Here is a 23,930-nt window from a genome sequence, read left to right as displayed (position 1 = left end):
TGAAGGACTAGCTGGCAGAGTGGCGCCCTTGGCTGTCGTGTCGCCGCCCCCTTTTATTGATCCGCTTTCCCAGGAAACTGGAGGCCCACACGGAGTCGGAAAGGCGAAAAAGGAGGGACCGGAAGGTTTTTCGCTTTCGTGCTGCTGCCCACAGACAATGGTGTTTTCCTTGCGCCAAACCCCTAAGCCTGCAACGATTGCGAGGAATTTCAATTTGAATTCGAATTCGATAGTGCATCGCGAGCTGCAGCTTTGAAGAACGGATTTCGAGGAACGAAAGCCCAATCGACGACATTAACATGGCGACTCAGCGGATTTCCCGATAGCGAGGAAGAGCTTCGATATCGTTTGCGCAATTCCATCGTCAGGTGGCCCATACCCATACCCATATCACCCCAATTCGTCATATGCTGCTTTCCAGCTGTGACCACTTTTATATGACTAGTGCTTTGTTTACTTCGCCTAGCGTTCTCATGTACTGATTAAGTAGGGAATACTAAGATCTCTCTACGAAAGGTTTACAGTCATCTGTATTCGGAGTCTCAGTTGAAAGCGGCACCAAACACTTGAAAATATCAAAACGTTTAGTTTTACCATTAGTGGGGGCAAGCAGCATAAATAAAGACATATAGACTTGGACATAAAGCTCCACAATTGAATTAGCGAATGTATGGCATTATTACTTTTGCAATCACTTTCAACTATATTTTTCCCAAATCGCTATCTATTCCCAGCAACATTGTATCCTTTGACGCCTCGTTGGATCGCCACCACCATTTCGGAATCTTGCTTCCAACTGGGCCAAGTATTTTTTATGGTCTTGCGTGAGCCATAAAAAGTGCGGCATGTACCGAGAGGATGCACGCAGTCAACATTGTGCCACATTGTGCCAGTGCTGGCACGGCATCTTCAATGCACAGTGAATCGACGCTACTCGGGAGTAGACAAAATGTATCTATTATGATATATTCCGATTATTCCGATCTTCGCTGACATACAGCCGCTTGATTTATGTACCCGAATGGCTTGGCATTAAGATGTTACCACGTCGCACTATTCAATAAGCACAGCTTAGTGGCTCGAACTTGGGGACAGGTTGGCCATCGATCGTGTCATTTAACCCACTGCGGCAGTGGCTCCACAGGCTACGCCTCAGCGTGTTAATCTCTGTCGCACTGATCTCCGATTTTCACACTGCTCGCACCGCCGGTAATAGACGCATATGCATATGTATGTGTATGTTTCTGGTGGGGCTGGCATGCGGAAGACCAAGATTTGAATATCGAAACACAGACAGAGCCAGCAGTGTGCCCACTCAGAGGTTCCAGATCTGCTGACCGAAGAGAAGACACCCTTTCGCAAAATAGGCATTATCAAACTAATCAACGAATTAATAATGCATCCCGAAACTCAGATTGAACCATTGGTATTGCAATTCAGATTGGTCGACCCAAATATCAAGTGAATAATTTGCCGCTCTACGTCATTGAATTGATAAGAAATATTCCCTCATTGTTACTATATTTTTATTGCGTTCAAAGCTCAAATCTATATGATTTGATAAGAAATACAGCTTAGCAATCAATTATGTGAAGGTTGTCTTCCAGCTGATCCACATTTCGTGTGTGTCACTAACTCGTGCGGAGTTCAATAAAAGAAAAAAAAAACATGCACTCCACTCCATTACTGCAATGTGAATTAATTAACAATTAGACCCAATCTTATGACGAGCAATCTAATAAGAACTTTCAGCATGCAGAGTTAACTTCTTCTAAAAATATGACTACCTACGGTTGGATAGAGTAGACCGAGAAACGAAATTCAGTAGCCAGTATCGATCCAACGGAATGAACTCATAGCCACCAAAAAAAAAACCCGAGCCGTAAATCTTCGACCCCTGAAACCCTTCTCCTTGGGTGTAAACAAGTCCCGCTGTAAACAAGTGGGGGGTGACAAGCGTCGTTGGACAATCGGTGATCAGTCAGATATTTCGGCAGCTCCCAGGCCAAACCCCCTTTCAGTGGCTCATTGTTGTCTTTCCACTGTCGCCGTGTGTGTTCTGGCCAAGCTTTGGGCTTGGCATTGGACACTTACACGATAGATAAATCAACTGACTGGATGCTTAGCCATGAATTGCGCGCTATGAGCCATAAGCCGTAAGACAATGCGAGGGCTGATCGATGGCTTCTGGCCGCTGATTAAGTCCTGGCCCTGATCTTGCCTAGCTCATCCGGCATTTCCGCTTCTGGACATCCCGCCCGGCGTGCATTCATCAGATTATGAGTCGCGTACCCTAAGTTCCCCCCAGAGATCCCCCCAACCGAAATCCATCGCATCGCATCGATCGGCCGATTGATCAGTATGCAAATTTGACTTCTAATTCGCCTTTTGCGTCGCACGCTTCTCTGCCGTAGCGATATTACTTCAGTTAGTGTCTAATTATTGCCACAAAGTCATTCGCCATTGCAGTTTTTGCTTAGGTCATGAAGGGGGCGGGTCGCCAGAGACAAACTGAGAAAAGCCATAAAGTAAGTGATGGGCGTCCCGAAAAAATACGAGCCATTTTAAAGTCTACCTAGCAATCTGTCTTCCTTATCCCGTTGTATTCGGTACATGTGAAATATATGCATTATTATTATTCAACTGGTTATGAGGTTACCCCACATCCTACCACCACGAACATACATTTTGGTGATTATCTTTAGATTGACTTTGTTAGATCCCAACGAGTCCAGGGAGCAGATACGTAAATAACCCACTTGAGTGTTGGGTATCAGCAAGACGACCCAGCGACCTAGACACTCTTAATTGCTGTTAAGTTGATTTTTTATGGGTTTTGTTAGTGTGCAATGATTAATTCTATTTTGCATTTACATTTGTACATACATATATACAAATGAAGAGAGCGCACAGAAATAGTCGCTGGAAGTGATTAACCTCTGCTCTACACGAACCCCAGAAAGGGATTCACTGGACCTATCGGAGGATGTACTGGGTGTTACCCGGGTCGATTCCCCGAGAAGGCCCGTTCCTTGTTCCCTTACATAACACAATTCAGTAATTCATTAAGGCAAAGCTTTGGCTGTAAATGCGAGTGCAGCAACAACTGACAACTCAAATTGTCGTCCAGGGAGAGTTGGATGAGCGGGGAACCTAACCCCAACCCCAAGCCCGACTGCACACCCACACACGCACATGGCTGAGCTTCTCCCACTGCAGTTGCGAGGTGCGAACAGGCGCACAGCGGCCACAGAAACGTCGCTTGTAATCTTCGCTGTGCCCACTCGGTGTGGGAAAGCTACATATGCATGTATATGTATGGACGTACATACAAGTGCGGTCCACTCGGAGGCCGGTGGGTACTATGGCGCGCAAGTGACTAGCAGCAGTGTGGATGGGCTTGGTAGAAACAAATGTAAAATTTATGAATGTGTTCGCTTTTATGGAAATTTCAAGGACAAGCTATTAATGCCTAGTTTTGCTCGGTCACGAAAGAGAGTCCTATTGGATCGAACTCCACTGTGCTCCGCCAGGCACTTTCATTGGGGCAATTTTTGGCACGCTTCGGACGGCGCAGATGCTGCATCAATTTCCATATGCCACCGCACCACCGTTGCGAGCCCGAACCCCAATGCCTGCCAGTACCCCCGCAATACCAACCCGACGTCCATGTGCTCGCCCGCGCCGTTTGGCACTTTTTAATGCTCATTTTATTCCTTTATAAATTCGCTATTAGATGCCAACAGCGACGACGGCGAGATAGAACTTTTCTGTGTTGCTTCCAACACTCGTATTTTCTCAAAGCTGTTGTGGCTATTGCTATTGCTTTTGCTATTGTTGCTTTTGGCTTTATTGGAGCCCGCTGGCCAATCGGCGAGCAGGTGACGAGATCGTCGGCGAATGGGGTCCGCGTATGATGCGAGTCAGGCTCTATTTTTAGAACACACTGTACATTCAGGGGGCCGAAGGCGGACGAGTCCACACGAAGCGCCACGAAGCTTTCGCTTTTCGCCGCTCTTTCGGCGGTCGCGTGGAAACGTGAGTGGGACAAACAAAGTGAGTGAGGAACGGAACGGAATGACATGAAACATAAACACAGCCGGTTGGCAGTGCCCTCTCTCTCACCATCGGACTCTCTCTTTTCCTCTCTCTCTCTCTCTCTCGCCAGCAGCTTGAGCATTTGTTATTGTTTTCGTGTGCTATTGTAGCCGGCGTTTTTTGCCGGTGCTTAAATCTCAATCGGACATTTCCATTGCAAAGGCGATTGGATATTAAGAAATGGCCTTACACCTTCTTGCAACCCCTTCCACTTCTTCCTTTTGGCCAAGTTGAGCTAGTCACGTCTGTCTTTTGCCACCTTTTCATGCACCGTTAGCTGATAACCGATAGCCGATAACGGATAACGGTGGCTTCCTTATCACAGTCCATGAGCTGTGGACTTTTATGCAACAATTACATACGAGTATGTTAACAAATGTGTGGCTATAGGCCTCCTTAAATTTATTTCGATCGTGTAAGCCAAGCTCAGTTTTCAGATCGTGCAACTCAGTCGGTTGCGCATGCCTTCTAAGCTCCAAAGAGAGTGAGCGAAGGACTGAACATAAGCATTTTCAAGGTCACGGCGCCGCTGTCGACGTCGCTGCATTTGAAATGCTAGTGTGCATGAGTGTGCACAGCGATTCCGATTCCAAACGTTCCGCAAGTGACAGTGAAATGGGTGGCGTGGGAGGTGGTTAGTGTTTAGTGGCTGGTCGGTCACAAGATTCCCTGCTCAATGCGCCGGCTCAAAGGCAAAATGTACCATTTGATAAGTAGTCGTTGCTTCGCAAATTTCCCCACCTACCCAAATTCTTCTGCCTTCTTGGCCGAAGCTTTGTGGCTTTTGCTTTCGGCTCTGCTTCCAGACAAAAGCCGACTAGTGTAGAGCAGCCAAACACTCGCACTCGCACACATACGCGTTCAATTTTCGGATATCTACGCTACTGTTCCGTTTCCACTTCCAAAAGTCAGTTGCGTCCGATAATGAGGGGTTTTACATTTAGTACACTTGCTGTGGAATCTATGAACGCTGGGCGGATGTCGGTGTCCAATCCAAATGTATCTTGCAGATGTAAGGGATAACTCATCTTAACTGTATAATTGTTGAGTAATATTTCATCGTAGTTGCAATGTGTACATATATCAGTTTATATCGTGGCCATACCCCCTTGAGCATTCACCATGTGGATGTAACAACGCCCCTGGGCAATGTTTGTGGTGCGTTTGTTTATTTGTTTGCCGCAGCCCGTTGCCAATCGTTCCGCCGGTCCGTCGGGCCGTCAAAACGGCGCGTCGGTCGGTTGGCAGTGCTTCGCGTCAACCGGACTCGAACGCAACGCCGCCACAGCGAGCCGACGCTCCACCAACCCACCCTTTTCCGCTCCACCCCGTTTCACAGGCACAGCCACATCCACATCCACTGACACTGGCACTGCCGTTCTTATTAGATTTTATGGCGGCTCCGACTTAGAACACAAACAACAAGCACAAGCACAGCACATCGACGGTCGGTCGGTCGGCCGCGCCTTTGGCCGTTTCAGTTGCCATCCGTTTCTTCGTTCTCGCGCCGTTAGAATCGCACTGTGGCGCAGTCGCTCCTCTGCCGACGTCGCTGCCGCTGGCTGACTTATTGGCTTTAAGCGAATTTGAACGTCGCTCGAACTTTTATTCAACGTGTTGGATTCATCGTGTGAGCAACTCTGAATCGCTACAAATGCGCAGCGGAAACTAAAAACTGAAATACACAAACCAAAAACACAAATCGAAAATACAAAATCCCCCTTAAAAATACAAACTAAGCCCCCCAAAAAAAATCCGCGATACGCAAGTGTTAAATGCGATATTGAAGAAAAACGTACATAGTAATACATATAATTAATATCGCCTTAAAATCTAAGAGATTTAATAATATTTTTTTGAAGTGTTGAACCCATTAAGTGCTTTAAACGACAACAACAACAACAACTACCAAAATGCCTTGCAAAAGCATCACGCTTTAGTGGTACAAAACCAAGTGTTACAAGTCCCCCCACCCTTTTCGCAAAGACCCCATTCAAAACTGATAGCAAGGGAGGCCCAAACAGGTGTCCGCCTGCCGAAAGGCCAACGAAACGCACCAGCGACAATCAGATGGGCAGAACTGCTCTTGGAGCGAGAGAGAGATTTTCCAGCAGGTGAGACACTGAACCCTAAATTATCCACCTCGACCCTGCCCCAAGTACGTGACTTTCCTCACACATTTGCGCACACTATCGCAAACTGACCGCAAGCAAACAAGGTCTTCGATCCCCCAAACGATATTGCCATCTCTCGTGACTAGAAAAGTTTCCCCGATTGAGGGAACAGTGACCAAAGGTCCCTTGCTGGTCAGGGTGGAGTTCGCGAAGACGTAACACCCATTGAAATCCCCACGAACCTGAATACATTCGTCGGGAATACTCAACTCAAGTACCCACATATCGTTTTGGATTTCGCATTTCACCGATTCATTGGCTCTATTGATAATGAAAGTAAATACGAGCGAGGTATTCGTTGCGCGTAGAATCATTCATTTCTTAATAACCACACTAAAAGACAACTCATTGATTGAACTCCGAAGATGTTAGTTTGTAATGAATGATAGATAGCACAGACATGAGTTTTTATTTCCCATTTTAGTAGACCAGATAAGGCGTGGGTAAAGTGTGAAACATATTCAATCAAATATCCAAATGCTAAATACAAAATGTGCAAGCAATTTCACCGAAGAAGGCACACAGGCACTGGGGCTAACAGGTGTTTTCCCTCTTTCATCCGTTCGCTGGCTTTTATTAATCAGCTGCTGTGCTGCAGGCGCACACAGATTCGCACACGTGCACAGGCAGTCGCAGATAGCCAAATGCTATAGATACAGATACAGCCATCGCCAATTGGATTTATGGACAATTTGGCGAAATATTTTGCCGCCCTCCCTTGCATGATGCATTCATTAATAAATGTTTTTTTTTATGTTCAACCCCGGCCATTACTGCCCCACCCTGCCAAGTGGTGTACTGGCGGACTAGTCGCCACCCCTTTGGAATTCTGGCCTCGCAATCCGAAGGACTTATCCCAAATCGTGTTGCCAGTTGCGCATTTTATCGCCAGCAAATTTATGCCATAGAATTGCGGAATATGCCACACCCCAGTCTGGGGCAACCCCCTCGTTGGATATGGGGGGTTGTGCCAAAGGACTGCCCCATGTACAGTGCGTACAATGTGCACGCTCTGTGCCACAGAGTCACAGAGCCACGGAGCGAGTGCCAGTGAATGAGCGATGAATGATGCCCATTGTTGGCAGTTCGCTACAACAGCCGACAGTCGAAGACGCAGTAGATACAGTAACTGTCAAAGGGGGAGGAGGAACTGGCTGGGAGGGGTCTAATGTTCCAAAAAAGAAAAAAAAAATGAAAGAAAAACAGAACCAAGATGTTTGGGACATGTGTGATCACTGAAAAAAAATCAATGGGCCTTGTATTATTATTGTTAATTGTATTCATCTTGTATTCACTTCATACAATGATGAAATAAGTTATTAGGCATTTTGTTTTTTAATTAAACACATTTAGAGCTAAAAGAATGCACAGTTTTCTTCTGGCCCTTGAGCCATTTTTCCGAGTGTCTGAGATCCACTTCTGTTCACAAAAGAGAGACAGCTGGAAAGACAGTCGGCTAACGCCCAAATGGCGTTTTAAGCACATAGTGCGCATTAATGAACCCCGGACTGAAGCTGGAAGTCTGGGAGTTGGGCTTAGTTTATGGCCTTGCCAGCCAACGAAACGGAGCCGCCGAGCAGCCAACCATATAGCATATACATATGTACCATCCATGCCATCCCAATCCCAATTTTCAGCTAGTCAAGTCAGTCGCTGCCATCCCCGAATACGAATACAAAATCCATTCGATGCGAGCGGAGGTAGCTGTCAAAAGTTGCGGCGAGCGACACAAAACTGTCAGGCGTTTTCGTGAATAATTTCCACAAAAACGTATGAATGCAAGCACATGTGTGCTCCCAAAGCAATGAAAATTGTCACCGCAAGCAAATACAAATACGAGAACCCCCTCGAGTCCCCCTCGTTTGGCAGTGCGCAATGCAAGCGGCAAATGTAAACATTTCATCAGATTTGACCAATACTATATGTATGTACATATATGCTATATAGCAAACATGCACTGATGAGGGACGGAGGTGTGGGAATGGCATCAACAAGTAAGCCCCCATGGAACCCGGTGGAATCTAGGTGGACCATTCCCCCTTCCATACGCTGCTATAAGGATGTTCAGACAGCTCCACAGGTGCACTGTTCCCAGTTGTTCCCAAGTACATGAAACTATCAGGTAGTTGTTCTATGCGCAGTAGCCCCAAGCCAACCGAACGCAACTGAAAATGCCGGCGTGTAATCGTCGGATGAAGGGTGGTAACCAGCGAGGCCCGCATTCGTCGCATTCGACTGGCAATCAGCTTAATTTGTTCAATTCACTTTTGGGCAAATTGATTAGCCAATTGATGCTCGCACTTAGAGTCTAGCCCTCGCTGCGATTCCCGTTTTCAATCGCAATTCCCAATATAATTCCCGATTCGATGCCGGCTCGCCTACGCGCTTTCTTCGCCCGTTTGGATATTTGTTGAAATTTCGTATGCATTTTGATTTGCTAACGAGTATTTATACATTTATTTATATATTTACTTCGTTCCAAATAAGTGTTAGTTGCTTTTGGGGAGAGAGGGATGGATGGGAGCGGATGGGCATGGGAGTTAGAGCTTGGCCAAAAGCCAAACCGGTTTGCCATTTGTCAACTTGTCGACAGTCCAAAATGCGAAGCCGTAAAAGCTTCACAAATAACAATTCTTTTCAAATGATACCGAAAAAGAAGCAGCAGGAGAGTAAAGAGAGAAAATACTAGAATAACTAGAGTTAGAGACTATTTCACAGATTCGAGTTCGAAGATTCTAAGATAAGAAGATCGTATTGTTAAGAGTATCTATCATCAGCAATCCAAGTTTCACTATCCAGAACAGCTTTCGTTGGGAAAGTTGGGGCCGATTATTCCAAGGATTTACCAATTTTCCCAAAAATGTTTGCGTATAGCCTTTGCCCTAACCTCTCCTTGGCCCCTTCAACCGCGCCCCAACCACCCGCCTCTCTTTGCGCTCCATTCCCCGCATTCCCCATTCCTATCTGAACATTTGTTTGTTGTTTGTATTTATTGTTTAAAATTCATCACGATTTTTATTTTCTTGTGCGTTCTTTTTTGGCGTACATTTGTTGTTCTTTTTTTGTACAATGTTTTTTGTTAATTTTGTTTTTCGTTTCGTGCGCGTCGTTTTGGACGTCGACGTCGCTGCTTTTAAGCTAACCTTGAAGCACATTAAATTTGTTTTTGGCTCCGCGGCTGCTTTTCTGTTTCTTTTCGAGTGCTGTGCTCACGTTGTTGTTGTAGTTGTAGCTGCTTAATTTCCAAGCACAATAAAAGTAAAAAGTAATAAGAACAGCAGTTACTTCCAGTAAAAACAGCCCAATAACAAGAACAACAGGGCCCATACATCATGCACGTACGTACATATGAGGAAATGTGTGACCAACATGTATGTAATATTCCGGTGTGTGCACGGCACTCGAAAGGAAATACATATGCGGTCACTCTAATAGTGCTTTCATACAGAACGAAAGCAAATAGAACGAAAGGAAAGCAAATAAATAATATTCTCAATTAGCATATTTAATATGTTCGAGCAACTACAATAGGCAAATCCATGAGATTAAAAGCACCAAAAGCAAACTGTTTCGGTGATCGGGTATAATAAGAATCATCGATGGGCTTTGGTTTTTCTCCTAGTTACACAAATATTCGCTGCAAGAAAGCCCAGTGCTAGCAATGTGAACACATCTGTTATGGGAATTTTATATTTTATATGGAGGCACCGGCCAGGCCAGGCCAGTCAAATACCATTTCATGTGGGGTCGGGTTTTGGCTCTCCCCTTCTTCTTCACGATTTTTTCGGTTTAATTGTCGAATTTTCGTTCCGTTTTAGATTTAATTTCGTATTTCTCTCCTATTTTTTAGCCTTTCAAGCAGTTTCTCGCGTTCTATGTGTGTCTGTCTAGTCTAGCATGTTTTGTCTATATATCGTGTTGTTGCTCCAAAAATTACTTAATTGCAGCCATATGTGAGACCGTATTCGAGAGTCCACCCCGTCAGTTCCCCGATTTTTGGCTAAACTGGAAATGTGTCGTCGTTGTTGGTTGTGTAGTCGCTGTATCTACGCATTTCTTGGCCGACTGTATCTGTAGCTGTATCTTCGTATCCGAGTGTGTGTATCTAATTCTAATTTATTTTTGCCAACAAATAATGAGGGGACCGAAAACGAACGCCAAGTTCTTTCTTTATTTTCTTATGTGCTGTAGCTTTTATTTATTTATTTATGCGCTCGCTTTTATTTTTATTTTATTTCACTTTGTCCGCTCACTTGTTCGCTCGCTATTCTATACTTTTTTTTTATACGCTGATCAATAAATTACGATTCGTTGACATGCCACCCCCTTTTCGGCACCCCTCGAGGCACACGCACTCCACCACCGCTTTGTATCACCCTCGCCATATACAGGACCCGCTCGCTACGGTGAACGTCAGAAGTCCAAGGGGTTCACTTTATACATACAATATCATTTCGCTTTAAAAACACTCATAATATAGAACGGCCCATATGGGCCGTGAATAGATACATATTCAGTCTTTGTGGGCCGTGGGCCGCTTTCATCATACCATTCTGTCCTCTGGTCATTTCAACTGCACCAAGCGTCATGCTCTGCTGCACCATAATGGCCCAAAACACGGACAGTGGCAGTGGAAGTGGAAGTGACAGTGGCACTGGCAGAGGAGAAGCCTACACTTTTGCTTTCGTTGCACGTATTTTGGGAACGACAAACTCAAATTTGAATTGAACTTGAAATGCGACGACGCTTGGAAACTGTGCCCAGGGACGTGGCGGAGGAGATGGTCGGGCTCCAAGCGTACAATCTAACAATCAGTTAGTTGCTTCTCACGCTCGCCAGCGAAAAGGAAGAGAAATAGCTACATAATCGTGTTTTTCAGCCCTCTGAGAAGCGAAGGAGAAACGCAGAAAAAGCAAAGACTTCGAAGCGTGGGCCATTAAAACCCAAATACCCAAACAAAAATCAACTGCGACTAGAGAGCTTGTAAAGCTGTGAGCGTGGCTATGTTCGAAAATGTTTGCCCTTAATGCCCCAAAAGGGAGATCCCCTAAAAATTCAAGTAGGAATTTACATAAATCAGCAGATTTTTAGGAAGTCTACACATTCATTGTATGTTGAAATAGCTCCTAAGATAATTTCAACTCCTTTATATGACTCAACTTTAACTCAGCCTTTAACTAAACCAACGACGTTTTTCAAGGGAAATCCGAATGGCATTAGCCAAACATTCCCTTCATAACTCCATTTTTAACTTTTATATAGTTCTACTTGTACATACACACGTACATAGTATGTATCCCGAAAGATGAAAACATTTTTCAGCTGCTAAGCTTAGTTATCCCCCACATTCGCAAGACAAATGGCTGGCAAACTCATTAGAAGACCGAATCCGAATCCAAATCCGAAACCGAATCGGAGCTCGCTGTTAATGACTTTCCGCTGCGATGGGTAGAACTGGAAAAGGGGGGGGGGGACTGGGCCAAAAAGGGGGTACGCTTTGTCTGTCTGTCGGTGTTACGCTTTTTGATCCATTAAATCAGACGGCAAACGCAGCACACAGCAAAATATATTGCCAAAAAAAAAGCACTGAAACGAAATCAAAAACCGTCGGATGCTCCAAGAATAGACGAACAATTGTTATTAATAATAAACTATAATAACAGTTCGCATGTTAATTATATAACAATTAAAAGAGCATATAGAGGTTGAAGGTTTTTCAAATATGGAAAAACTCAAGCATTTTTCCCTGGCCTTTTTCGAGTCGTATCACGGATTGCCGGCGTACAAAAACGCAAATTATTCGTAATTTATTTAAAACACAGAAAAATTTGACAAACAAATTGCTAGCAGGGAAATGAATGCTGGAGTGGGCCAGGCAACTGGGGTAAGATGCAACCTCAAGGTCGACTGATTGCGTTGCCAACATTAAAAGGCAATTTGTCGCCTCGTGCGCGGATTCAAGAGTATCTGTGTGTCTGTGTGGGAACCCTCATACATTAGTATCTGGATGCGTTGAATCATTGCGCAGTATAAAATTAAACCGGCAAAAAATGAACAACAACTGCTCACAACTTCGATAATCTCTCAATGAAAAATTTACATTTAAATCATTTTGGGAATAGCTTTGGCATAACAGGTATACATACATATGTACATAGATAATCGCCTAGAGATTTCTCTTCGCTTTTATAGTCTAGATAAGAATTGCACTCACCTTTGGTTTGCGGCCATCCACCACATCGATTGATTGATTAAGCATACGCCGTGTTGTCTGCCACTTTGTTCATCTCCTATGTTGTTTATATTGTCGATGGTCGGAGGGCCCCTTTTCTTGTTTTCTTTGCACCGCTCGTGCTTCCTCCTCCTCGGCTGCGTCTCTCTACCGACTCGTTTCGTTAACTTTGAACTTCAAAACAACAACGAGGTGTCGACAACAATAGCAAAAGCAGCGATCAGCAGGCAGCACTAGCACTGGCACTAGCAACAGCAACTTAGCAATCAACATCACCTTGTTCAAGGTCCAAATTGAAAAAAAATTCAAAAAGACAACAAAAATGCCCCTCCAAAAATGCTGGGCTGTTAATTTGCATAGGGAAATTGAGTGTTCAGCCAAACTTCCTCAACAAAAGTAACTGAGAAGAGAGGCGAGCACAGGTGTGGGTTAATCGGGAAATTAATCAAACGAAGCTCACAACCAACTTTGGCCAACGAGGAGAAAGAATCTAAACCGGTTAATGATAGTCACGGGCCGTGTGGCCCTACATATCCCTACCACCGATCCCAGCTGGATCTAGATTTAGCTTCATTCCGGAGGACGAGATATCTCCAAATTTTCTGCAAAATATTCCAACGATGTGAGTGGTCTAACCGCCACGTTGGCGGCTGCACTTCCGTAGCTGGCGTATTTGAAGTCGACCCACACAGACACGCAGAAGATATACATATGTGTGCACCAAAGTGTAGCCCCTCGAATCGCATCCCCTCCCTCCATCACATCTTGGCTCAGAGCACGTGGGCTGCACTCTGAGTTACTCTTTTCGAGCTGGTGTATGAAGTTGGCTTCTTATTCTTCAGCATTCGAAGCGCAGTAAGTGTGTTTGTTCGATGGCCGGGCCATATGGTAGGTCAACTTCTGTCCCACGGCGCCCGAGAATGACCTTCCACCGACATTGGGCATTGGGCGCGTTCAGGAAATGGCATTAGTTGGGCTGCTCTTCCCCGGGTTTCGTGCCCAGCGCCTGTACGCTGTACGCCATATCCTCCTGCTAATCATATTAATGCAGTGTGCGCGAGGGCTTGGCCCGAACCCGAAGGTTTGGCTTCTCGGCCCGCTTCTCCGTGCTTTCTCCGTGTCATTACTTTCGCTGCTGCATATCGTGTTTTATGGGTCACTTACCCCGTTGTTGTTTTTTGGGTCATGTCCATCAGACAAACTGGCAAACAGGAGGACAGACAGAGGGCAGCGGCGAGGCAGCTGGTAATGTGATATGGCCAGGAAGTCCGGCGGGAATCCATTTTAATAGCTCCTCGCCCACCAGAGTTGTCACCCAAGCTGTTTTTCTCATTCGGCTGTCAAAATCAAAAGTGCGGATGATCAATACTCTAAATGATAGATATGTACATTTGGATACTCAAGGTGCAATTAAAAAGTATGGACTGCAAATATCCGTTTTAAGTTATTCTGCCTAAACTCGGCAGAATTTTGTTAATTAGGAAGATTCGTTAGACAGTATTTGGCAACACTGTTTGCCTGCTTTTGGCCACGTTTCCGTTTTATTTTGTGCGATATTTGTTTGCTGTCGCTGTTTTGTTGTAGCTGCTGTTTTTCGTACAATATGGACTCATTAGCACAATGCCCGAAAAAAAAATGGGAACTCGAAGCCCAGAACCCGAGAGACGGCAAACAGTCGAGTCGGTCCAAGTTCCGTGCCCCGTTTAACTAATTAATTATGCCCCTGCAACGTCATGGGGGTGTAAAATATATATAATTTGCATGTGCGTTGTGTGTCTGTGTGATAATGTATTTCGACGGTTGTTGTTCTTGCGTTTGAGTAATTGAGTTGAAAGAAATTTGCATTGTATTTAGTTACACACGCACATGGGTGGCCCCATTGTACATATGTACATATCGGGCGAGTACATTAGCATGGATATCCGGAGCATAGAGGCCCGAAACTTAGCACAGACCCGCTGGTGACCCCGAGTTGGGTCACGGGTTGCTCTCCGTGATTGCCATATGGCTTGGTGGCCATGTGAGATACTAACTTTAAGGTGGCAAGTATCTTTGCATGAACAGCCAAGTAGCAGAGTATCTCTAGCTATTGATCACAAATAATGGGTCGATGACATGTCGACGCTTATTTGACTCGCCACTTTAGAAATGCAAATACATACAGAGTTATGTACATATACATTTAAATTTACCTACATACGTACTTTCAGTGGATACGCCTGTATCCATTTGGTGACCCCGAAACTACGCCTGGACTTTCAGGGTTTCCTGCACAGCTGGCGCCTTCCAGCCAAAGTTTATTGAGCTGTCTCCATTTGAAAACCCTCTTATGTATTTATGTACTTTCGGGCATGTAGAACAGAGACTCGCCGTTTATTTGGTGTTTTTGAGTTTGGTTTTGGTTTTTATTTTTGTTTCGCGTATGCGCGTCGAGATATGCAAATTAGCTCTGGCCTTGGCGTGGGCGTTAAAAGCTTTTTGTTTTGTGTGTGGATTTCTAACTTCGTTACACTTTGCTGCTCCGAGTGTTTGGCTGTGTGGGTGTTTGGGACTTGTGGTGGGCATTGTGGGTATTGTGGGTGGGAGTCGTCGATATTTCTCGTTTAAGCTCGACTAAGAAAAATTCGCCAGCAAGCAGCGAGATTTTCTATTAGTCACCCAGTCTTTCCTGCTGACACGCTGACTGATTTGGATTTGCAAGTGCAGCACTGTGACCCAATCCCAAATCCAAGTCGAAATCCAATCCCGAGTCCACGCCCAGTTCTTCATCGGCCATTCCAAGTCCCATTTCCATTCCCATTCCCATTCCCATTTCCGACTGGCGACTTTCGAATGGCCAGTGGCCATAAGTTTTGGTGCGGAATCGTTTTCCTCCTTTTTGCATTTGCCAAATGGCAAAAGCATTCATAAATTATTCAAAGCAAATCAAATGAGCGGCATAGAAATAAAAGAAAAATAGCTATTTGGCCTCTTTGGTTCATTGGCATTTCATTTGCTATATTCTCTTTATTTCTATATATATACATATTTATATATATATATGCATATTTTTTTCCATCCCTATCTGAAACTTCCCATTCACGCACACCGTCATTCATTAGACGAAACTAGTTTCTCTTTAGTATATCTTCATTTTCCCCTGTTTTTTGTTTGTTTGCCTCGCACATTCGGATATTTCTACTTCTACATCTATTTACTTTAGTTTGTATTTCCGAGCTTTGTTCAACTTTTTTCTGCTATGCTAATTAGCAATCGAAACAAACCCATTCGAACCTCCATTTAAAACAATAAGCTATTCATTTGTTATTCAAAATAAATTAAAATATCATAAAGCCATGCCAGCCCAACGAAAAAAAAAAGGCCAAAAGCAACCACGACCAATCAAATATTTGTTGTCTCATAATCGTAATCGTAATGATAATCATAACCATACCCTGCTTAGTAAATATCCAAGCAAACCGACGAAGTCTCGTAGAAGGTCTTACATCACAGAGTAGGTGTAAAAAATGTATTTTTTGTGTGCTTAGGCCCTTGCTATTTTCCCTAACGAATTCCTCAACTATTTCCTCTGCCAGTTTATGGTTTTTCCATTATTTTATTTTATTTTTTTTTTTGCTACTTTGTATGAATTTCCATCACTTCGTTTGGCGCATTTTTACGATTGTTTTATAGCTTTCGGCTGGATGTGCTTGCGAATGTGTAGTCGCCGCTGGGACAGTCGGTCGATTGTTCCATTTTGTTACGGATAGATTGATCGCATCAAGATCGGATGTGCACATAGAGATAGAGCAGCGTATGTATGTACATACATATAATTCCGACGTATCTATTTCTGCTGCATTGTCAGCATTAATTTGCAACTGAAAAGCGGCGACATTGAAGCGACAACTGTTGTAGAACTACAACAACTGCGCCGACACGACCGATCGTCAAGTGCCACGCCCATATGGCAGCGGCACATGCCCGGCGGTCACTTTTCAATTCAATTACCGACTGCAAGTTAATCAATCAATCAATTACAGTAATAATGCCGCCCGATTTGAGCCGCGACAACACAAAAAGGCGGCGCCCAACAAGATCCATCCGCACCACCACCCACCACCGTTCATGATCTAGTGTATATATATGTACATATATACATAAGTATCTGGATATAGACAGACACACTCATGCCATGGATCCAAATTTATGCTCAAAGTGTGCCAAGATCGCCTTGAGACTGGGCCAATGTTGCTGCCGGACATCATCTATGTACATATATACATATGTACATACATAGTTCGCCGGACATTTAATGGCTTCCCAAGTGCCACTAGTTCCCATCTAATCTCGTGGCCAGCGAGTTCTCGTCTAAGGTGGCAAATAAATAAGTTTTATTGAATTCCTTTTGTTTAAAGATCAAAGACGCCACAAGGCGTCGAAAATTTATGGCGTTCTCTAATTTGGGTGTATCACCAGGCAGATATTTAAAATACAACTCAATAATTGCTTTGGATGAGTGAAAGAAAAGTGCCTTTAAGCAATGGCAATCCATTTATAGATCATCTTCAAGTGCCATCGGTAATTGGGTTAATTTACACAGATAGGCTTATCATTATTTTCCTTCGCCAGCATATTTCCAAGAACTGTGCTAGTTAAGTGATAAAGCCTCCTTATCACTATACGTTTAGATACTGTTGCACAGCTAAGGACAGTGCGAAATGCATCTGCTTGGAAAGTATTTGACCAATTGTTCACCAAACTGAGTCACTTATGGTATGGTAACCGTCTGTCTGGACTCACAAAACCAGGCGATAAGAAGGGGCAGCGGGAACTTAGCCAAGTTGGAGCCGCACAAGAAAACCGAAAAATGAAAAAGCCTGTGGGCCGTAGCCGAGCCAAAGCAAACAAACGGGCACACGATAATTGACGTTCATTATCAATGGGCAAATACGAGTACAAGTCAATCCGGAACCCTTTAAGTGATCATCACTCGAAACCGTGGTGATGGGAGGGGGAGGGGTGCTACATGAGAGGGGGGGTGGCCTCGGAAGGGGGCAGACATGTTGACGACTTGTAGCGGAAATCCAAAACTCGGCTTGGGCATGGAACTTCCCGTGTGCGGTCCAAACCTTTTGATTGCCCCTCTGCAATTATGCCAGGTACTTGTCTCACTGACCCCCCCCCCCCCTCCCTCATTCTTAAAAATCATACATGCATGTGTGCTGTGCTGTGCTTTTGTAATGACTTTTTAATGGTCGCCATCGTACTTTGCCACCAAATTGGCCAGGCCAAGTCGGGTAATCAATGCGAGTTGTACGGCGTCCATATCTTATCGGCCCGGCCCGGCAAGGCCTTCAACTTACAACACACATCTGAATCTGAGGAGTGGAACCGGAAGCATTAGAAGCCGACAAAACAAAGCCCATAGCAGGCCGAAAGCCAGAAACAAAAAGCCAAAAGCCCAGCGTGTAAAGCGAACTTAGAGAAGTCGCCGAAGGTCGCCCAGTCGAGGGCCTCTAAGCCCCGGCCACGCCCCAATATGCTATTATGAGGGCCGACTGGCCAGGTCCATAAATCAGGGCAGCATAGTTCAGCGGGCGAGATGTCTTACCACATCTCGGACGCCCACTGCGCACTGTGTTTAGGTCCAAAACGACTGAAAGCCCTGCCCGGAGGTAACAAAGTATTGGGATGGACTGTGCCAAAGGGATTCCGTACACCTGGAAATCGTTCCTCAAAATAGTTAATTACAGTTGGATTATACGCTTGAAAGCATATATATTATTATATATATAATCGTAGGCCTACGCATGTGAACTGCAGATTGAGATCGCAGATCAGCTAGCTATCAGTTCCTATGACACTTCGACATGGTCATCGAAAATATCTTACTGAGTTTTTGGCACTTTCCTCGTTTCGACTGCCAACGGATATCGCATGGCGCCAGTTTGGGACCCCCTAGAAGACTCAAGGTGCACTTTGCCCGGTGGCTAGGCTAATTAAGTGATTACTTCTGCTCTGGTTCGATCGATGGCGCGGCACTCGAGTGTGATTTCTTTTTGTGGGACGGTCCGATCGGGTTCGGTTCGGTCCCACGCAATGGACCGATTCCGATTCCCTTCCTAGTGCACAGAGGTCAAATTCTAAATTCTAATTGACAAAGAGCGCGCACAGTGGGTCAAAACGAGCGTTTCGTTCGACTGGCACTCTGCCAGTCGTTTCGATTCATTCACTTTGAGTGCTGGCAGCTTACAGCTCCGCGCTCCCCTTTTCGACTAGATTAATGAAATTAGACAATCAGCATCGGCTGGCTACTCAGTCTCAAGTGGCTAAAGGCGAGGAAGCGCACGGCGAACGGCGAAAAAAAAAACTAAATTAAAATCACTCAATTAAATAATTTTTAATGTGTGCCGCAGCCGAAAATTAACATTTTACTGCGGCAATCGGTGTGCTGTGGAGCAGCTGTCGTTGTTGGTTAATTGCCCCGAATAGACATTAGAGCCACACAAATTGCCCCCCATTTCGAGACTCTATCTCCAGCTCGATTCCCTCCCCGTTCATTAAGAGAACCCCGATCGACAACATCCAGTCAAGGTCAGCGCATCGCATCGGATTGGATCGGATCGGATCGGATCGCATCTCCACTTCCATCCCATTCCATTCCCATTCAGTGTTCGATATTAAGACTCTGAATTGAATATTACCGCTGATGAGGCGGCCATCAAACACATCCACATGCCCATTTGCATTTCCATTTCCCGCGGGCCTCACCTTATCCCCCTATGTTCGACAACCTGGTGGATCGCACCCGGTCGAGAACGAGGTATTAGCCTCAGTAATTACTGCATGCTAACAGCGTTCTCTGCTGCTGGCTCAGTTAGTTCGAATCTAGATCGGTTAGATGCTAGATCCTAAAACTTGTACGATTCAAATTAGCTTTCTTTTTCTTATCACAAATAAAGCTGCTACGATGAATGCCCCATATGTGCCCCAATCAGTGGCCACTCGTAAATGATCCTTTACGCTCCAGTCAATTCAGCCATTACCTTTTCGGGCACCAAGGGTTCAATTAAACTTTCAGCGGCATTTCAATTCGCTGCGGAGCACTCCTTTTCGGCCAGCAGAGCAACAAAATTGCTGTTAATTACACCTAATTGGGGGTTTTTTTTTTTTTTTTTTTTTGCACATTTCAATGCGAGCTCGACGCGAAAATTCGCACAAAATAACAAAAACCAAAAACCCGAAACGGCTGCCGTTGCCAGGTAGCCCAATCCGCAATCCCCATCCCATTGTTCGTTTTGAAAACAAATTAATGACATTAAAGAGTGCAAACAGAAAATGCAATTTTCGGTGTAAATAACACAATCGATGCAAATGAAGTAGCGGTTCCGCAGGCGATTTTGGAAGACCAAGCCAAATACAAAGTTTCAGCACACCGGGAGAATTTCTGTTGGCCACGAAAGCCAAATAAACAAATCCCCACTGAGCCGCGACTTAAGCCAAATTAATGGACAGTTGCTTTTGCTTGTCTCTGGTTGCTGGCTGAGTACCCATTACTTGTGGCAGGTAGCACAGGGTATATGCGTTTTTCAGCGCATCGTGAACAGATTTGTGGTTGATGTTCAGGTTGAGCATACATTTAATCCAACTACAATACAATCAGCACTGGGTGTTTCTCAGTCGAGAAACTCAGCTCCATTCGATTGCTTAGTTTTTGGGTTAGTTTGGCTTGGTTTGATTTGGCGGGGCTTATTTATATTTGTGTTTGCCTAAAAAATTGGCGCTACCTACGCGAGTTTTGTTTTTAGCATCGTTTCTTCTTTTGTTTTCGCGATGATTCACGGCACAGCCATATAGATATAGTCACCCCAGTCGCAAATCCACATCCACATCCAGTACCAGTACCAGTAGTACGCATATCCAGCATGAGCGGGGGTCGTCGTTTGCCTAATCAATAACCGTCAATCGTCTTTACACACAGTAAACACACATAATAGATGGCCGTAAGCCGCAATTATTGATGAGCCCGGAGATCCACTCTGAACCCAGGCTCTGTTTTGATATCTATCCATGCCCCGTGCACAATCCATCGTACATTAGACGCTAATCAATGCTAATAGCTCCTCTCTCTGTTTCGTTGCAGCTCAGCTCAGAGCTCAGTGTGGTGCAGACCAGCGAATCTTGCATTTATTGGTAAGTGAGTCCAGCAAACGGAGATGATCAAGCCAATAGGCGCATTCAATTATCTCTCGCTTTCTAAAAAATATATTGCCTTGCTCCGACCTTGTGAAATGCATCTAGATAGATTTGTATTTGTGAGCTGATTGTGGGCAAAGGGCACACACAGCCTCCTGTTGGTGTTGAACAAAAGACAAGCAGACCGAAAATATTACGCATACGCACAGGCGTCACGCACAAGTCAAGCGAAATCAATCAAAGACAACAAATTTTCAGCACGCAATCAATTGGTGGATGCAAAGTTCGGGGGCTGGTTGAATAATGTGCGTCACTAGGTGCGGACGAAAGAAAGGGGAAAATCGTGGAGCCAAAGCAAATAATATAGCTACGAGTGTGTAGGTAGGGTGCATCTTTGGGGTTTCAGTTCGGGGTCCTCGAGACAATTGGGCGCCAGTCGAGTTGAGTCGAGTCGTTTGCTGTCTTTTCTTGTCTTGTGGGGGCGACCCACATTTTTTTTTGCCCGCCCCTCCCTTTCCGCCGTGCAAATCAATCAAGAAGGAGAAAATGCGGAGGAAAGGAATCTGCCACATTTTCTGGCAGTAACGCGCAATTTAACCTGTCTGTCTCTATTTCGTATTTCTGCTCACTCAATTATCATAATAGCCACGAAAGCGGGCGGAGGCCGGAATGATTATGTCGGCGCCAGTATTTCCGCCTTTTTTTAACGACCCCTTGTGTCTTGGTCCTTGTTCCTCGGTCCTCTGTGCTTGGTCCTGTTAACACACCCAACAGAAAACATCGGACATGTGTTCATGTTGCGGCTTTGTGGCCGCCTGACACGCACAATTAAGCCAGTGTTAGTCCAAGGATACGTTCGGTTGCTATTGCTATGCTCTCAAAATCAAATCAAATAAAATCACGATTTACAACGCTTGCGCACGCATCCCGCCCCACAAATTTTGCTTAAGCTTTTTGCGGGGGTGCCAAAAGACAGGAAAACAACAAATGCCATAGCGGTGAGATTCTATTTTCCTAGCGTTCCGAACTGTTTGCGTTGCGCCCTAATGCACTTGACCTTCGAAATTTGAATCGAAATCCAAAAAGCCATTCCCCCGTGCAACTCAAGCGAGACAACATTCGGTAACAATTCGCTGACGTTTGGCTGTCGCTCTTTTTTTTCTGTCCAGCCCCTCATTTACTGATAATATTAAATATATATATATATATTTTTTTTAGCTGTATGCTACTACTATTCGTACTTATTTTGAATTGACCACATTTGGGTCTTCGATTTGCCTGTCATAATACGCAAAGTTTTCTTAGTTCAACTCGGAAGTATCAATATCCAGGGCGCTATTGCTTCCTTTCGCCAGCAGAGAGATCCCGGCAACGTCCTCAAAGGACAAAGGACACGCAGTGTCCTCGCCATTGTTGCCAGGCATTGTAAAGTTTGAGTGTAAATTCCATTAGGATTATATTACAGCACTCCGACTACACACATGCGCCGAAGGCGGCAAGGCGGGAAGGAGGGAAAGCGAAGCCACAAAAGTTTCGTCTGGCCCATAAAGTAGGAGAATTCGCTTTATTATCCTTGGAGCGAGCGAGTTGGCAACGGCGCAGGAATGGGGGAAAGTTCAAATGGATTAGGGCCAAGCGCTGGCGAAGCCCCACAAGGCGTTGGCTGTTCCACTCACACGCGTGCTGAGCAAGTGGCAGGATATGTGTCAAGGACATGCCACATTTGAGTGTGTGTGTGTGTGTGTGCCTGGGACGGGGGCGGGGGGCTTTACTCGTACCCCAAGGAAGAACCCCAGCTGCTCCTCGTGAGCTGGGTGCAATGGGCGTGGCCCCTGGGGCTGGGCTAAAAAACACATTTGGGACACATTTGTGGTTCGCTAGTTGGTGTCGCTCTTCCCTGCCTTTATCACCTGTCTTTGCGATTCCGATTCCCTTTTTACTGCCGCTTCTTTTCTTGGCACTCCCCTAGCTCGGACATTTGTAAATTCTTTCGGGGATTTTGGAAACCACCCATGAAGTTTAATCTAATTAGACTCTGCACAGAAATGTCCTTTGCGCCAGCCATTCTTTCTTTTCGCGCAAATAGAGAACTTAACAAAAAGTTCTGTGTATTTATGCACGATTCGGGGATTTCCTCGAACTCTAAACAGCTGCCAGCTGTGCAGGAATTGACCACGAACTGCCCCTTGCCCCCGGCCCCTTGACGCTGGCCACTGCCCTCGAGTGACGCCTCTGCATTTTCAGTTACAGCGTCGCCAGTCGGAAATTTCCATTAGATTCACTCCGTAGCTGTGTATCTGAGTCTCCATTTTGGCCGTTCTCGATTGCCGTTCGCAATAAATAAACACAATAAAGACTTTTAATGCGAATTCCTTCATAAAAACCACTAAGATGACGATGAACATGAACATGATGATGACGATGATGATGATGATGATTAGTGTTGGCCTCCGTCTCCATTTCACAGATATATTGCTTTTGCTTTTGCACAGACAGCTGTCGCACGGCCGGCAGAATCTAGTAGATACAAATGTATCTGTCTTCTTATTCTTTTTTTGTTTTTAATTTTTCCATTTTTCGATGACCGACCCAGAACAAGGTGCGAAAAGTGCTCTAAATCGCTTTGGAGGCGAAAAGCCGCCGAAAAACAAACCAAACCACACGGCAAACAAAGTAAGAACGCTCTTTGATAAAATTCCACACACAAAGAGGGGCCAAGAGTGGCCATAAATAACAATAAATAAAAAGAACACGCAAACGGCGAGCAGCAGCGATAATGTCACCTTAATCAACATAAATCGCATCGTTGTCACAAAGTGAATTAGCTCTGGAAATTAATTAGATTCTGCCAAATCGAACATCGAATAACCGGAGACCTGGGGCACTGGCGTACTGGAGTACTGGAGTACTGGCGTACTGGCGTACAGGGTAGCCGGAGACAGGCGAGTCGAGAACTAAGAGGGTAGCCATCAGCAACTTATTGGGGCAGATAAGATTTGCCCGTGCCTTCCACCAATAAGACATCTTTTGACACGCAGCCCTCTGATAAGCCTGATAAAAACACAAACTTTAATGAAAGCTCAGATTGCGAACGTCCTTGCAGGCACACCACGCAACTGGCGTATCTCCGCTGCACTCCAATGTATTCGCTTATCTGGAGGGCAGTGACTAATGACGCCTCGCTCCTCAGATACTGACTGATAAATGCCCAGATACCTATGTAGATATCTGCGAGGTGTATGTAACAG

General features: G+C 45.1%; 1 protein-coding gene across 3 annotated transcripts in view; it reads left to right on the top strand.

Annotated features, from left to right (window-relative positions):
* The first annotated feature begins 5,353 nt into the window (after nucleotides 1–5,353).
* Nucleotides 5,354–23,930, top strand: part of Atf3 (Activating transcription factor 3) — a 32,545-nt gene continuing 13,968 nt past the window's right edge. For 2 of the 3 annotated variants that reach the window (NM_138988.4, NM_001272196.2), the window contains exons 1-2: nucleotides 5,354–6,212; nucleotides 20,630–20,679. The gene's annotated coding sequence lies outside the window, so the exon portion shown is untranslated. The remainder of the gene's footprint in view (nucleotides 6,213–20,629; nucleotides 20,680–23,930) is intronic. The other variant, NM_001297840.1, reaches the window with a different exon arrangement.

This window comes from Drosophila melanogaster, chromosome X (assembly GCF_000001215.4).
Source record: "Drosophila melanogaster chromosome X".
Classification (NCBI taxonomy): Eukaryota; Metazoa; Arthropoda; class Insecta; order Diptera; family Drosophilidae; genus Drosophila; species Drosophila melanogaster.
This window is presented reverse-complemented; position numbering and strand designations above follow the sequence as displayed.